General features: G+C 48.1%; 1 protein-coding gene across 3 annotated transcripts in view; it reads right to left on the bottom strand.

Annotated features, from left to right (window-relative positions):
* Znf775 (zinc finger protein 775) overlaps positions 1-6,000 on the bottom strand; it is a 34,391-nt gene that overhangs the window by 15,730 nt on the left and 12,661 nt on the right. Inside the window, exon 1 of one of the 3 annotated variants that reach the window (XM_021164636.2) lies at positions 3,228-3,317. The exons of the other annotated variants lie outside the window; for them this stretch is intronic. The gene's annotated coding sequence lies outside the window, so the exon portion shown is untranslated. Of the gene's footprint in view, positions 1-3,227; positions 3,318-6,000 lie in introns of those variants that run through there. 3 annotated transcript variants of the gene reach the window in all.

Below are 6,000 nucleotides of genomic sequence, written 5' to 3'. Positions count from 1 at the left end.
CCAACCAGGTCATACCTATTCCATCAAGGCCACACCTCCAGATGGTGCCACTCCCTGGCCCAAGAATATACCAGCCATCACAGTGTGCTTTCCAGATTCAGTTAGTCATGGCCAACTTCACGTACATAAGATGTTTTGAGAGAACGAAGAACCTCATGACATTTATTTTAGTACACTGTCATAACTGTTATATTGAATCATTAATTGACCTTACCCTCTCTCTGTGTTTCATTTGTAAATTAAACTGTCAGATGTATGTGCTGGAAAAGACTGAATATGGTGCAATATTAGCAGTTTCAAACAACCACTGGGAGTCAGGCCACACTGGGACAGACAAAATTGTCCCTTAGACAAGCAGAGGACTGGAGGGTTATGCATGTAAACGCAGAGGAAAGCATCTTAAACCCCAAGGTATAGGGGCTGGTGAGGCAACTCAGAAATTGAGAGCTCTTGCAGAGGATGGGGTTCGGTTCTCAGTACTCACATGATGACTGATAATCATGTGTAACTCCTGGGGGACTGGACCTGACTCCCTGTTCTGATCCATAGGCACAGAATATATGTGGTGCATAGACCTACACATAGGCAAAGCACTTAAACACATGACGTAAACGTAAGTCTCCTTTAAAAAGATACATTTCCGACAGTATACAAGCATGCCAATGTGAGGCACATCAGCACAACTCTCTATTCTGTCCACGTGTGACAACAGACACTGAGTCAGTCATGAGAGACATCTTCTCAAAGCTGAATGGAGTCATACATCCGTGTAACCCAAGCTTTCAGTAAACAAGAGCCCCAGGAGTCCAGCCTAAGCTACATATCAAGTTCAACACTAGCCTGGGCCACATGGATCGCTATCTTTAAAAAAAAAAGAAAAAGTCTTTGAATATCCAGAGCTATATTAACACAGCTATTCACTCCAAATACCAGAATTTAGGGAGGCAGGAACAGAAGCTGTGCAGACTGATGGGACATAAAAATCAGACTGTGCCCAGGAGCCCATGCAGTGCGAGATCCTCTAGGGCCTAGCCCACACAGAGCCCTTTCCCCTTTACCAACTTAGGTGAGCTGTGTTACCCCAAGTCTGAATCATCAGCCCAAGTTTCTCCCTTGAGCCCACACCCAAGGCCAGCACAGTTCTCCCAGGCCTCCACATCACACCTAGAATGGGGATCAGGAACCTGGTGTCCTGGGCCACCTGTCCTCAATTCTGAGTCCAGATCTCACCATTTCTCACCTAAATGACTTCAAAAAAACAAAACAAAAGAAAAAGCTTAATGCAGCTGTTCTCAACCCGTGAAACACGAACCCCACAGGTTGCCTAAGACCATATGGGAAAACATAGATATTTACATTATGATTCATAACAGTAGCAGAATTACAGCTATGTAAAATTACAATGAAAATAATTTTATGGTTGGGGGTCAGCACAGCATGAGGAACTGTATTAAATGGTCACAGCATTTGGAAGGTTGAGAGTCACTGGCTTAGTGGGTAAAAAAAAGTGTTTTGACATGCAAGCCAGTTCTGGATACCTAAGCTTGATACCCGGAAACTATGTAATCCACGTGGTAGAGAGAACCAACTTCCAAAAATTGTGTCCTCTGTCCTTTGTCTGTCTGTCTCTCTCTCTCTTCCTCTATCTCTGTCTCTCCGTCTTTCTCACACACACATTCAATGAATGAATAATAGTTTTAAAGTTTTACTGATTTTCTTGGTCCCTCCAAATCCATCTGCCACCAGAACCCAAACTGATTTTTTTCTTCTTTCTTTCTTTCTTCTTTCTTTCTTTCTTTCTTTCTTTCTTTCTTTCTTTCTTTCTTTCTTTCTTTCTTTCTTTCTTTCTTTCCCTTTCTCCCCAAGACAGGGTTTCTTTGTAGCCCTGACTCTCCTGAACTCACTCAGTAGGCCAGGCTGGCCTCGAATTCAAAGATCTGCCTGCCTCTGCCTCCTGAGTACTGGGATTAAGGGTGTGGGCCACCACCATTCAGATCCAAACTGATTTTTCTAAAACTGCAATTTTGACATTTTACCCCCTTAACATACTTCAAGAGCTCCCTGACACTTGGAAATTTAGACAAAAATGTCTTGGCAAGGCCATTCAAAATATAATCTTTGGTTAGCTTTTCCCACTGTCCCTAATATCTAGATTTGTTATGTCCTCACACACCTGCATACCTATAACTTGTCTGTCTTGCAGTGACCTTGTCCATACACCCCCTCCCTGGTCCAAATCAGGGGTCACTTTGCCAGAGACAGACATCCTTGGGAAACTCAAAACTACTGTTTAGCTACGCGTCATCCAAACACGCACCTGTGGGGTAACTGTCATCATCCATGCTTTCTGTTACCACCAGAAGACCAAACGCATCCTAATACAGGATGCCTCTATCCCTAGCACACAGTCCAGACCCCAGCCTTGTAAACCATTACAAAACACGGTTATGAGGGCTCATTTACATAAACGTCAGCCACAACTGATTGGTAGAAGCACAGAATTATGGAGCCTCGGAACTGACAGGACACAAATGCTATGGGATGTTTTCATGTTAATCACACAACTAAAAACCAAAAACAAACAGATAAAAATGCAGAGCCTGTCACTTGCCTCCAACCTCAGGTGACCACACCCAACTTCCCACTGCTGCTAGAGACCATTCGGACTCTGTGTCGCCAGACACCACACCCACTGAGACTGCTGCGGTCATTTTACTTGAAAGAAGTCTCAGTAACCACCCCCCAAGACGCGCACACAGTTGTAACTTCTGCGTGCTTTCCTTTTGCTTGTTCTCCATCTCCAACCTCATCCCGGCTCGCGGAATCGCTTGTAGCCAACACTGGGATTGCTGCCCCCAGAAGCTCTTCTACACGGGAGCAGACACAGACAGTGAGCTCAGAACAACCAGATGGCTCAGGAGGTTCTCTTGGCTCTTCAACAGTCCTACCCTCCTAACCTTACTGCCCTGGCCTGTTGCCCTCCCAGCCAACCTCAGGTCCCTCCCAACTGAGCTAGGAAGGGTGCTGGTGGTGCAGAAAACTGGGACCCAGAGCTGAGGTGCACGCGGGACTCAGGGCACCTCAAGGCCCGGGAGCCATCCTTCCTCTACAGCCCGGGACACCGGAGCAGCACGGGAACAGCGACCCGGCGCTGGTCCGTCCCTGCACCGCCCCTCCCCGCCAGAATTGCACAGGACTCGGAGGGAGGGGGCCTGAGAAATAAATACCTTTGACTTTGTGGCTAAGGTTAACGGGAACGGCTACCCAAGGGGCGACTTGGGTACCGGGCTCCGGGCCATGGCCAGTCCCGGGGCAGGCGGGGCAGGCGGACGCGTGTGATTGGCTGGTCTCCCTGCACCGCCCCGCTGCGGATTGGCTGCACCGCTCAGATGACACTCCCGGCCCTATTGGAGCAGCCCGCGGGGCGGCCCCTTTGTTCTCCGGAGCCAATAGCCAGGGTCTGACCTCGCCTGCGGCCGCGCGGCCCTAAGCAAAAAATCAGTGAGCTGAACACTGCCAGGGTGGGAGAGGTGGCCCCTAATGCTCTGTGCCCCGCGACAGCGCATAGTTGCTGTGCCCGTCCACCGGGTGCCTCGGATCTGCCCACCTTTGAGCGCTCTGCCTCCCGCACAAGCGCGTATTGACATCTGAACTCGCGGCGTAGGTGTGGGGTACCGCGGTAGATGCCATTAGGTGTTCTTGCATGGAAGCCATCGCGAGTCACATAGAACACAGCACTTTTAGGACCCCTCTGGAGAGTATATCTACTTTATTGTGGCTCTTTTTCTTTACTCCCTGAAAGCTATGTTTAGATGGCATTGCTCACACTTGCTTGTTGCACGTTGCAGGGCTCTTTTGCCTCGTGAGGGTACAGTGAGCCATCACCAGCCAGCACATCAGCAGACCACACTGAGTCATGATAAATTATGTTTGGAGCTGTTTGCGAGTGGCTTTGGAAATCATTGCATTCGGGGAGCTTTTTCTAGCTGAGAAAACAGGTCTGAAGAGGTTACCTAACCGCATCTAATTTCACTATGCACTAAGGTTCTGTTGAGTGAAATAAATATCTTCTAGCTGCTAGCCAGGTCCAGACTGCCAAGGAGGGTGATTGGTTCCCAAACACCTCCAGGAAAGTGTTTTCATTCCCACCCTTTCCTATACATCTGATAGAATTCCTCCCACCTCTGCCTTGAGTTTGGTCGCAGCTGGGTAATCACAGTGGGGTCAACTGGAAAGATACTGCATTTTCTCTCCAGAGCTACTGGAGGTGCATTTGGGACCAGGATGGACGTCCTATAACCCCTACCATGGCACCAATCTGTAACTGATCAAGCCTCTAGGCCCAGCTGCTGTTCAGCTAAGCATTGTGGAAACTGAGGCCAAGTTTCTAGCCATTTTCCACTAAATTCATGTGCAGTAATCACAAGAGAGGCTTTTCTGTTTCTGGACTTTGATGTGTTTGCCTGTGAGATAGATGAGTGAGTTTTTCCACCTACTTATGTGCCTTTCTGGATTTTCATTCCTACCTCTCAGAGCAGCATTCTAGTTTCAGATCCTCCACCAGCTAGTGTGGCCCAGGAACAACACTTCCAATCCAGAGTGACAGACTCTCCAGACTGACACTCAGGACCAAGGCTGTTCCAGAAGTGGAAAGAATGAAGCACAGTAAGTGAAGGCTAGCCTATCTTACACAGAGATAGTGCGTTCAAGGCCAGCCTGGAACTGTATTAGATCCTGTCTCAAAAAATAAATAAAAGATAATTTAAAAAATTTTTTTAAATTTAAAAAAGAAAAAAGCAAACTATGTGCTGATGCACATGCGTATATACATACACAGCGTCTATATTGTAAAATCTGTGAGGGGGAGGTGCATGTGGGGGTCAGGGGGTCACATTATGCATCTTCAGGCACCTTCCATCTTGTTTGAGACAAGGTCTCTAATTAACTGGAACTTCATCAAATAGACTAGGCTCACTGAGGTGGCCAGCAAGATACTGGGATCTCAGTATCTGTGGGATTAATTGTGGCCCACCATACTCAGCTTTTGGTGTGGCCTCTGGGAAGCAACACTCAAGTCTTCATGCTTGCAAGGCATATATGTTCCACAAGCGAGCCATCTCCCACACTCGGTATTATGTAACCAAACCCAGCACACTAATTTCTTTTTTATACAGTGGTGGGCCAGGCTGAAAGGCTGAGCTGGGAAGATGGCTCAGCAGTTAAGAGCACATGCTGCTCTTACAGAGGACCTGGGTTTGATTCCTAGAATTCACATGGTGACTCACAACCATCTATAACTCCAGTTCCAGGGAGTCTAATCCCCTCCCCTGGTCTGGCCTCCATGGGTTTTGGGTACACACATGTGCACAAACATACATGAAGGAAAATACAACACACACACACACACACACACATCTTTAAGACAAAAGGAGGCAGAAACAGACAGGCCTGAATCTCAGCTTCTGGTAATTAGTATTCCAGGACCGTGTGCAGGTGTTTACGTGAGTTTGAAGGGAGAGCAAGAGCGCCCGGAGCAGCCCATCAGGTGGGATCAGATAGAACTTAGCAAAGTCCATTCACAAAACAAACAGTTGTTCTTTTGCACTCCTCTGTTTGGGGACTGGTGCAGGGATGACAGGCAAGAGGGCCTGTTGGTGCCTGACAGGAAGAGCAGGCAGCTGTGTGTGAAGCTATCCGTGACAGATCTGCACTCAGCAGACCAACCAGGGAGGCCCTGCCAGACAAAAATCAAACCACCGCCACCTGAGCTTAGGGGACCTGCTGACTCTGAGCTGACCCCAGAAAAGGCTGAGCTCATGTCTGTGTGGATCTGTAATCAGTGTTGGGGGATGTGTGAGCTGAAAGCTATCTTGGCTGCTCACAACACCTCTTTTCCCTTTCTCACAACGCCTGACAAGGCTACAGACGTAACCAAAGCACTTAAGGTCCACCACCCTTCAGACGAGCTCTCATGATGGGGACACAAAGGCTGAAGTGGGA

This window comes from Mus caroli, chromosome 6 (assembly GCF_900094665.2).
Source record: "Mus caroli chromosome 6, CAROLI_EIJ_v1.1, whole genome shotgun sequence".
Lineage (NCBI taxonomy): Eukaryota > Metazoa > Chordata > Mammalia > Rodentia > Muridae > Mus > Mus caroli.
The sequence above is the reverse complement of the archived record's forward strand: the minus strand, read 5'-3'. Positions and strand labels throughout refer to the sequence as shown.